The 11,691-nt window shown below is 38.7% G+C and overlaps 1 non-coding gene across 1 annotated transcript; it reads right to left on the bottom strand.

Moving 5' to 3' along the window:
* Positions 1 to 7,465: 7,465 nt before the first annotated feature.
* Positions 7,466 to 7,571, bottom strand: LOC140853487 (small nucleolar RNA R71). The gene has a single exon (XR_012136557.1). It is a non-coding gene; the product is annotated as a small nucleolar RNA R71 (small nucleolar RNA).
* Between the last annotated feature and the right edge of the window lie 4,120 nt (positions 7,572 to 11,691).

Raw genomic sequence — 11,691 nt, 5'->3', positions numbered from 1 at the left:
GTGTGACCCTGCAGGTTCGAACCTAAGTCGGTGGCACAGGAACCAATTCCTGTACTAATCGAAGTGACCATCTAGCAATAATACCCGATGTTTGGATAGATCGAATAGTTACAATCACAACACTCAGAACCTACGTGAATATGGTTACTATATAATTCATTCCTTTTGACCCCTGTGTATAGGATGACTCAGGGTTAAACTGTCAACCCTGATTAGATCATCCGAATCATGCTCAATTCAAATAGTCCTGTGACTCCTCACTAGGACTATCCTAGCCAAGATTTTGCTAAATTGAAATACGACTGTACACAGCTCCTAAACTGGAGTGGTCAATCCCATCTTGACACACGCACCGACAAGTCAAGTACTTGACTATACCCAGCAGCCTTCCGTCACTGAATTAGAAATTCAAGTAGTCCAGTGTCTAAGTGCAGTGAGTTGCTTGCAAGTCACTGTGGGGGTCTCAGGTCGAAGGGACAGTTATACCCATATCTCATCGGAGTAAATCTTGACAGCAGAAATAGATCCAAGTCGGTCACATTCAATGCAGATGTACCCTTACATCTCACCTATATGCCATACCAGTGTCTCCATACTCCTTGGTTAAGAGGACAACCAACCCATATGGCACACAACGACCTATGCTTGATAAACGTTGTTGTCCTTGGTTAACAATATATCATTTGGTCGCAAACAGATTTAAGGACTAAACGACAAATCCTCCTTTGTCGAGTCTAAATAGTCCTAAGGACTTCACCACAACACAGGAGTTCATTAGAAGATGAAATAATTTGTGATGAAAAATACCAAAATAATTTTTATTAATTTATAATTTATGTACTAATACAACAAAGAGCACAACCATCAATAGGCTGATGATTGGCTTTGGGACACTATTCCCAACAATCTCCCACTTGGCCTAAAGCCAATCGGTGTAGTATCTAATACCCATCTTCGACTTGAAGTTGTCGAACTCCTTCACCGCAATGGCTTTAGTGAATGGGTCGGCTAGGTTCTCCTTTCCGTCGATCTTCTGAAGGTCGACGTCACCTCGATCTATGATTTTTTGATGAGATGGTAGCGACGTAGAATATGCTTCGTCCGCTGGTGTGCCTTTGGTTTCTTCGCCTGAGCAATGGCTCCAGAGCTGTCACAGTAGAGCAGAACTGGACCAACAAGGGAGAGTGCTACTCCGAGCTCGATGATGAATTTTCTCAGCCACACCGCTTCTTTAGCAGCATCTGATGCAGCAACATACTCTGCCTCGTAAACTGAATCAGCCACTGTGTGCTGCTTGAAACTCTTCCAGCAGGCAGCCCCACCATTAAGGGTAAAAATAAATCCCGACACACTCTTACTGTCATCGTGATCAGACTGAAAACTAGAGTCTATAAACCCTATAAGTCTCAAGTCCGATTCACCATAAACAAGCCACTGGTCCTTAGTATTTCTTAAATACTTTAGGATGGTTTTAACAACCTTCCAGTGATTCTCCCCTGGATCAGATTGGTATCTACTCACTATCCCTAGTGAGTATGCCACATCTGGTCGTGTACATGTCATGGCATATATGATAGATCCCACTGTCGAAGCATATGAAATTCTACCCATACGCTCTCTCTCTTGAGGTGTTGTCGGACAATCCTTCTTCGAGAGAGAAATTCCATGGCCTATCGGTAGATAGCCTTTCTTGGAATTCTCCATGCTGAACCTCTTCAGCATAGTATCAATGTATGTGGACTGGGATAAGCCAAGCAACCTTTTAGATCTATCCCTATAGATTCTCATCCCTAGGATGTAGGAAGCTTCTCCCAGATCCTTTATGGAGAACTGTGATGACAGCCAAATCTTTATTCCCTGTAATGCAGGGACATCATTCCTGATTAAGAGAATGTCATCCACATACAATACAAGAAATACCACTACTGGATCATTAGCCCACTTATAAATGCAAGGCTCTTCTCTGTTCTTAATGAAGCCATACATTTTGATCGTCCTATCAAAATGTATGTTCCAACTTTGGGATGCTTGCTTAAGTCCATAAATGGACCTATGTAGCCTGCATACCTTAGACCCTTAGACTCATCTGTGGATGTGAACCTTTCAGGTTGTATCATATACACCTCTTCATCCAGCTCTCCATTTAGAAAAGCTGTCTTCACATCCATCTACCAGATTTCATAGTCCAGATGGGCAGCTATCGCAAGCATAATCCGAATGGATTTGAGCATTGCCATAGGAGAAAATATTTCATCATAGTCTATACCATAACGTTGACGATATCTCTTGGCAATCAGACGGGCTTTATAGGTTTTCACCTTTCCGTTTGCACCCCTCTTCCTCTTGAAGACCCACCTACACCCTATGGGTTTTACTCCTTCAGGTGGGTCAACCAATGTCCACACATCATTGACCTTCATGGACTCCATTTTGGATTTCATGGCCTCTAGTCATTTCTCAGAGTCAGGTCTCTGCATTGCATCCATGTAGGTGATCGGATCCTCATCATTTTCATTAAGTTCGACAGGATTGCCGTCCCGGACCAAGAAACCATAGTATCTGTCCGGTTGATGTGGTATTCTACCAGATCGCCTTAAGGGTGCAGGAACAATGGGCTCCGAATTTGATCTAACCAAATCCAGTTCAGGTTCAGCTACTTGTATCGATTTTTCCACCTACCGAACTTCCTCAAGTTCGACCTTAGAGGCAACAGTTCCTTCACCAAGAAACTCCTTTTCCAAAAAGATTGTCTTAAGGCTGACCAACACCTTTTGCTCATCAGTTAGGTAGAAATAATATCCTTTGGTCTCTTTTGGGTACCTTATGAAATTACACTTGTTAGACCTAGGTTCAAGCTTGTCCGTAATTAAACGTTTAACAAAAGCCGGATACCCCCAAACCCTAAGGTGCGAGAGTACTAGCTTACGTCCTATCCATATCTCATATGGTGTTTTGATTACAGACTTACTCAAAACTCTATTTAGAAGGTAACAAGCTGATTCGAGTGTATATCCCTAAAGGAAGATCGGCAGACCAGCAAACCCCATCATGGATCGAACCATGTCCAACCAGATCCGATTCCTCCTTTCAGACATACCATTATACTGTGGTGTTCCAGGAGGAGTCCACTGAGAGAGAATTCCATTCTTGCCAAGATATGTCAAAAAATCATTGGAAAGGTATTCACTGTGGGAAAAATTCAATGCAGGGGTAAAATGGTAATTTTAAAACTTTTTCAAAATCACTATTTTATAGCAAAAATTATTAATTAATATAATTAATTAATAAAAATTTATCCTATACTAAAATCTAAATATGATATACATAGCATGCATAAATTTAAATTTAAAATTCAAATTTGAACAGTAAACACTTTACTGTAATGTGTTTAGAACATAATACCTTTGTGCGAGTAGTAGATCGCCACAATCTGATCACTGTCGGGAGAGTCTGATCATCATGATACAGTCACACAGTGTATCTGGCCTCTGCAGATCATCCACATGAAGCTCCCGATCTGATCGACTTCACACGAGTGCTAGCTCGTTGTAGAGCTCTTTCGACGGTCGATGCTGATCGAACTCCTTCGATCGATGCTTGTCGATTCTTTGGATACTCCAGATCATCAGCAGACATGCTTAAGAGGATGTTGAAGATCTCTCTAAAATTTGGTAGGCTCACGATACTCATAGCTCACCTTCTCACTTCCCGAACTCCAGGCTGAAACCCTGAAGAACTCACTGAAACCCTGCGCACACTTTTTCTTTCTTTTCTTTCTTTTTCTCTCAGAAGGATATTGACCTTCACCTTGCACACAAGGATTCCTCATGCCTAGATTTTCTTCTAAAATTTTTATTTCACATGCCTCACTCTTCTCCTCCTTTTAAAATAATGTCAAACATCTTATCCACATGAGAGGATAAAGATGAGTAATTGCATATTTGAATTCAAATCAAATTTTGAATTCAAATGGAAACCAATTTATCCCTATCCACTAAGGGCTGAGAAGAGGAGGGTGTGGCTTAATTTGTGTGTAAGTGATTTCATGAGAAACATTTTCTCGTGTAATAAATGGGGCATTAAAAGAGGATAAGGTCAAGGCGCTAAGATTGGTTGCTCATTCAAATTCAAACTTTGTTTTAAATTTGAATAGCCAACCAATCATCCTTATCCACTCATATGGTGCATTAAAGTAGGGCATGAGGAGGGCTTTGCATGAGAAAAAATTTATGAGAACTTCCTTCTCATGAATTCAAATGGGCGCAGTGGAAGTGAGGTGGCGCAGGGAGAATGGGTCAAGGTGGTTTCATTATTTAAACCAACCTAATTGAACCAAATAAGTTAGGCCCAATTAGACTAATTTAAACCCAACTTAATTAGACTTAATTAAGCTCAATAAAATCTTAATCAAATTAAAAATTGATTAAGCCCAACCCCTGATCATATCATGGACCAAACCATCTCGACGATTAGGTCAACTCTTAACCTAATCGAGTCAAACCCAACTGAATCCAATTCAATTGGACTTGATTCAAAATTAATTACTCAATCAAATTGAGTTAATTAGTGATCAAATCACTAATTAAGTCTCTCATAAATATTGAGTCCAAATCCGATGGGTAATTGATAAACACTTAATTTAAGTCATTTAAAGCAGAAAATTATATTTAATTTATTTTATTTATTAAGAATTTGATGTTTCTTTTTATGTTTTACAAAAAAGATGATCGCCGATACAAAGAGTTCAATTCATAGATCAAAAAGACTCAAGTTTGAAGAAATTTAGATTTAAAATAAAATTAAAATAAAAAAAGGATGCATATGGTATTATAGAAAATGAAGATACTATGCAAGGAATCCAAAAGGATATAGATGTCATTGTGAAGAAACAAAAGTTTATTTTTGGAATATACAAAGAATGTTTCATGTGAATACAAAAAAAATGCTCTGGGCATGCGAATGAGCGCGTGGGCACGTGCGTGAACGCGCGGATGCGGGACGGATGCGGGCAAGCACGGATCGCGGCAGCAGCGCAGGATGCGGAATGCGGATGATGTGCAGGAGGGCACGGATGCGAGTGCGGCATCGCGCGGGTGTGGCACGCGGCAGACAGGTTCGCAAAGAATTTTTGATGGCGGTCGAACAGATGCTTATTAAAGGAAAAAAAATTAATATTTAGAAATATTTTGAAAGAAAAGATTTGTATTTTCTTTAGTCCCACATCGGAAAATCATGTAAAACTTCTCCCTCCTAACACCTATAAAAAGACTTTTGTACTCCCATTGGAGGGGGAGCCCAGAAATTCTTCTAGAGCCTTGCATAGAGGAAAAGAAAGGGACTACTTCATGAGCAGCTAGGCTAGTAGTCTCGGGAGTGGAGAAAAAATATTGTAATGACACAGAGATGGTTTATTGTTCTAAACTTTTTTGTATTTCTTTATATGCAATAAAGATTATTCTTTTTACTTAAATCGTCATGAGTTCTTTATTTGCTCTCCGTCATATGCTTTTATTTATGCTTTTTTGTTAGATTAATATTAGGAACAACTTTTACTTTTCAGAGACGCATCGTGATCTACGGATACGGGACGTACCGAGGAAAGAAGAGTTGTTTACCTAGTACTTTCTGAAGACGCACCGTGATCTACGAATACGGAGCGTGCCGAGGAAATATAGGTATTTTTTTTAAGATTAATCACATATATTAAAAAAGAGATACAACTCTGTTAGTGCAAAATTAATTCAAAACTCCCGAGCTCTTTATTTTCTAACTACATCAATTTTAAGATAATTTATTTTCTAAATCAAAAATAATGCTTCTTTCTTTTATTTTGTAATCTCAACTTAGCCCAAGGTCCCTGAGGATACGATCTCGACTCATCCTACCTATGTAGTGAGTAGAGTTATTTTTGGTGCTATCAACGACTACGCATCAAATTTTGGCGCCATTGCCGGGGATCTTGACACGGTTGAATTAAAAAAATTGAAAAAAAAAATTAAAAAAAAATACTTTTCAATTTTTATTTCTCGCTTTAAATTTTTTTTCAGTGCTTTCTAGCTAGATAATCTTATTTGCATAATTACATAATTACCTTGCATAACTAATTTACTACTTAGAAATTTTTTTGCTTAGAATAATTTGCTACTTTTTATAGCCTAGTGATTTATTGCTTTTTAGACTTAATCACTTAAATTTATTTTCTTGCAAAACTAAAAAAAGAATAAATAAAAAAATAAAAAAATATATAAAAAGATAAAACTATAAATTTTTTTTTTAAAAAAAAAAAAAAAGCCACTGACATTTCATAACACTTAACTAAAATAGCGTAACCTCAAATATAAAAATTTCTAACTTGATTGGACACCTTGTTTCTTTGCATTGCATCTCCATAATTAATCTTAAGGGCAATAACCCATTAACCAGATAAGGTGGAGATTTGATCACCTTTCCTTGACCCACAAATCACCCCCTTGCATTTGCATAACCTAGATCTTAATCTAAAATCAACTAGATGTCAGCCCTAAGAATTTCAAGCTCAATAGGATAAGAAAGCTCTAGAGTTGAATCGAGTGCAGATTGGTTAATTGCTCGGTGTCTAAGGCAAGTGGTTAAAGAAAGTGGTTTTTAATTAGTTCCGTTGACTGATCTGGCCAACGCAGTTGGTGTCTAAGAAAAGCAACGAGCAGGGAACCTCCCACATCTTACGCTTACCTGGCCGAGTCAGTTAGTCAGTCTTGAGCTTGGAGTGCTCAAAGGCGATCTTGAAAGTTAGAAGCTATCTAGATCTAAGTTAACCTTAGGATAGAGAGTCTATGATTGTTTAAGTTGATTGCAATTAACATCTAAACATTAACTAATTTCTCCCTTTTCATAGATTTAAGATTCTTAGGTTCTTCTCTTTAGATTTTCTTCATTCTTTTCTCACTTTATTATAAAAATATATATTATAAATTTTTTTTTTTTGTGTTTGCTCTATAGTATAATTGTAAGGTGTATGCTTGGCCGTAGATCGTTACGACCAAAAATCCAACCTTTTGATCCAGAAATAGAAAGAACCTTTAGAGCCAACAGACGTAAAAATATGGACCGAAATCAGGAGAATGATCCACCCAAACAATTGGAGTACTTTACTCCTTCCACATATACCTACTCTCCTTGTATTCAAGTGCCCCCTGTGGAGGCCACTCAATATGAAATTAAGTCCAGTATAATCCAAATGTTACCTTCATTTTATGAACTTAGTAATGAGGACCCTTATAAACATCTTGAAGAATTTCTTGAGATATGCTCAACTGTCAAAATTCACAACTTCTCCGATGATGCTCTTAGGTTAAAATTATTTCCTTTCTCACTTAAGGACAAAGCCAAATACTGGCTACATAATTTGGATTCCATGACTATATCAACCTGGGACCAGTTGCAAGGAGAGTTTCTCAAGAAATATTTTTTCATAGGAAAAACTAATCAAATAAGAAAAGCCATAACTAGTTTTTCCCAATTAGATGGAGAAATATTTCATGAAACATGAGAGAGATTAAAGAACCTTATTAGAAAATATCCCCACCATGCTGTACCCAAGTGGTAGTTAATCCAATATTTTTATGATGGGCTCTCTGAAAGACATCGATAAATGGTCGATGCATCATGCGGTGGGATATTCATGCTGAAAAGTGAGGATGAGGCATGGCAACTATTTGAAATTTTAAGTGAAAATTTATTACATCATATGTCTGCCTCTATTAGAGATAAACCCATGTTAAACCCAAAAAGAGGTGAAATATATGAAGTAGGAAATGCCATAGATATCCATCAAAAGGTAGATGAACAGTCCCAAAAATTAGATCGTCTTCTAAATACTGGACAATCCCCGATTCCACCTAACCCAATCCAAGAAGTTTGTGCATTGTGTGCAAGTCCGAACCATTTTGTTAGTGAATGCCCAGCCGCACCTCAATTTCTTGAGTTTGTGCACGAGTAGGTTCAGCAAGCTCAAGTCCAACAAGCTCGCAGACCAGGAAACGATCCATATTCGAACACTTATAACCTCGGCTGGAGAAACCATCCAAATTTTTTCTGGAGATCACAACCAGTGGTTGGTCCTGCCACACCTCGACCTCAATATCAAGACCCAACATATAGGCATGGATCATACCATCAATTTCAAAATATTCCTCAACCGTCTACTACTGGTCACAGCTCAGCTTTTGAGGAAAAAGTCTTGAAAGCACTAGAACGATTAGAAGTCATCACTCAGACCCTTAACTCCCACACACAATCCATTGCTAAGCTAGAGACCCAAATAGATCAACTAGCAACTGCATTCAGTAGGAGGGAAGGAGAAAAATTACCTAGCCAACCTGAGAGCAACCCAAGAGGGTAATTTGTGATTGAGAGTTCTAATACCCCAGAAGCTTTTTCTGAACATGCCAAATCAATCATGACTCTGAGAAGTGGGAAGGTCATTGAACACACTAGTAAAATCAATGAGACCGATCCTAAACCTCTAACCGAATCTAAATCACCCAAGAACAAGGAGGACCTGAAAATAGAGAAGGAACCAACTGCATCGAAATTATCTTACTTGCCTAAAGCCCCATTTTTGGATGCCCTGAAAGCCCCTATTCTTGAAGATAAGAAGAGAGAAAAACTTGATGAGATGTTGGAATTGTTTAAGCAAGTCCAAATTAATCTTTCCCTTCTAGACGCAATCAAATAGGTCCCTGCTTATGCCAAATTTTTGAAGGATTTGTGCACCCAAAAATATAAATCTAGATCACAAATCCCAAAGAAAGTACATCTCACTGAACAGGCTAGTTCTGTCTTCCAGCATGCCACTCCTCTAAAGCTTAAGGACCCAGGAGGCCCCATCATTTTCTGTGTTATAGGAGATTAGCACATTGAGAAAGCTCTTCTGGATTTAGGGGCAAGTGTGAATCTTTTACCTAGTTTGGTGTATGAACTTTTTGGATTCGGAGAACTGAAACCCACATCAGTCACACTGCAGTTAGCCGACAGATCAATTAAGGAACCACATGGAATGCTTGAGGATGTCTTGGTCAAGGTAGATGAGTTTTACTTTCCAGTTGATTTTCTGATTCTCGATATGGAATTAAGTGGCAACCCCAGATAAATTCCCATTATCTTAGGACGACCCTTCCTAGCTATGGCAAATGCATGCATTAATTGTAGGACAGGAGTCATGGACGTATCGTTTGGGAATAAAAAACTGAGACTAAATGTGTTTGGTGCTTCCCAAGGACCATCAATGGATAGTTGCTTCAAAGTAGATACACTAGAAGACATTATAGAAGATGCAACACCCACAATTCTAGCACCTGACCCCTTAGATACTTGCTTGGCTCACTTTGGAGTGTGTGACTTTGAAGAATATATGAAAGAAGTTAACATCTTGTTAGATACACCACACGATAAAATCACTCCTCCATGGACAATCAAGTATGAGCCATTGCCCACATTAGCCAGTACACCAATAGTCCCATCTTTAGAATCACCACCTACGTTAGAATTGAAACCTCTTCCTGCTACGCTCAAGTATGTATTTCTAGGACTCAATGACACCCTCCCGGCAATCATTGCATCAGACTTGACCCCTAATCAGGAAGCACAATTGGTTGGTATTCTGAAGGAACACAAAGAGGCTATCGATTGGTCCATTGCCGATTTAAAAGGAATTGACCCCTCCATTTGCATGCACCATATTCATTTTGAGGAACATGCCAAACCCCATCGAGATATGCATAGGAGATTGAACCCAAACATGCGTGAAGTAGTAAAGAAAGAGGTGGTAAAGTGGTTAGATGCTGGAATCATCTACCCCATATCCGATAGTAAATGGGTCAGTCCCACTCAAGTAGTACCTAAAAAATCTGGTATTACTGTGGTTGAGAACGAAGAAGGTGAACTACTTCCAACTCGCATATCATCTGGATGGCGAGTATGCATAGATTATAGAAAATTGAATGCCGTTGCTAGGAAGGATCATTTTCCATTACCATTCATCGACCAAATCCTAGAACGGTTAGCAGGACAAAGTTTCTACTATTTTCTTGATGGTTATTCAGGGTACAATCAAGTACCTGTATTTTCGGATGATCAAGAAAAGACTACCTTCACCTGCCCCTATGGCACATTCGCTTTTCGACGTATGCCATTCGGGCTTTGCAATGCACCCGCTACATTTCAACGGTGCATACTGGCCATTTTTTAGATATGGTGGACAAATATCTTGAAGTTTTTATGGATGATTTTTCTGTGTTTGGAACCACCTTTGAGGATTGTCTCCATAATCTTTCTAAAGTTTTTAAACGATGTATGGAGACAAATCTTGTCCTAAGTTAGGAAAAGAGCCATTTCATGGTGCGGAAAGGAATTGTATTAGGATATATTATTTCTGAAAAAGGGATCGAGGTAGATAAAGCCAAAGTTGAGGTCATTTCAAAACTACCACCCCCTACTTCGGTCCGACAAATACGATCTTTCTTAGGTCATGCCGAATTTTATAGATGCTTCATCAAAGACTTTAGTAAGATTTCAAGATCCTTGTACAATCTGTTGGCCAAGGATACACCATTTGTCTTTGATGAAGACTGTTTGAAAGCGTTCAATACATTACGAACAGCCCTAACAACAGCACCCATAATAAAACCCCCTGACTGGTCCATTCCATTTGAGATTATGTGTGATGCCTCTGACTTTGCAATAGGTGCCGTCTTAGGCCAAAAAATCAATAAGGAGCCACATATGATCTATTATGCTAGCAAGACTCTTTCTGATGCCCAATTAAACTACACCACAACAGAAAAAGAGCTACTAGCAGCAGTGTTCGCCCTTGAAAAATTTTGCTCATATCTGTTAGGGTCTAAGGTTCTAGTTTACTCTGATCATGCGGCTCTGAAACATCTCCTCTCAAAGAAAGATACTAAACCGCGTTTGATCAGATGGATCTTTCTTTTACAAGAATTTGATCTGAAAATCCGAAATAAGAAGGGTTCTGAGAATGTGGTAGCTGATCACATCTCTAGGATCTTAGTTGAACACATGATAGGCATAGATGAGGTCAAAAAAAAATTTCTTGACGAACAACTTTTCGCAATCTCCTCTAGCCATCCTCCATGGTTTGCCCATATTGTCAATTACTTGTCAACAGGACAAGTACCTTCTCACTGGACAAAATAAGAAAAGGATCGATTTTTCTCGCAAATTAAACATTATTTCTGGGAAGAACTTGAACTATTCAAATATTGTCCTGACCAAGTTATTTGCCGTTGTGTCCCCGAGAGTGAATTCCAAAGCATTCTCACTTTTTGCCATTCTTCAGCATGTGGGGGACATTTTAGTGGAAGAAAAACTGCAGCAAAAGTACTGCAGAGTGAGTTTTATTAGCCAACGCTTTTCAAGGATGCACATGAATTTGGCCGAAGTTGTCTGCAATGTCAGTAAATAAAAAATTTATCCAAGAAGGATATGATGCCGCTGACCCCCATTTTAGTAGTAGAAATCTTCGATGTTTGGGGGATTGATTTCATGGGACCTTTTCCAGCCTCATTTGGATTTGAATATATTCTGGTGGCAGTTGATTATGTATCAAAATGGGTGGAGGCAATAGCTACACGGACTAATGATAATAAAATTGTAATTAGTTTTATCCAATGAAACATCATTAGTCGATTT

Source organism: Elaeis guineensis, chromosome 13 (assembly GCF_000442705.2).
Source record: "Elaeis guineensis isolate ETL-2024a chromosome 13, EG11, whole genome shotgun sequence".
Lineage (NCBI taxonomy): Eukaryota > Viridiplantae > Streptophyta > Magnoliopsida > Arecales > Arecaceae > Elaeis > Elaeis guineensis.
Note: the sequence above shows the minus strand (reverse complement) of the source record. Positions and strands in the feature narration are given on the sequence as shown.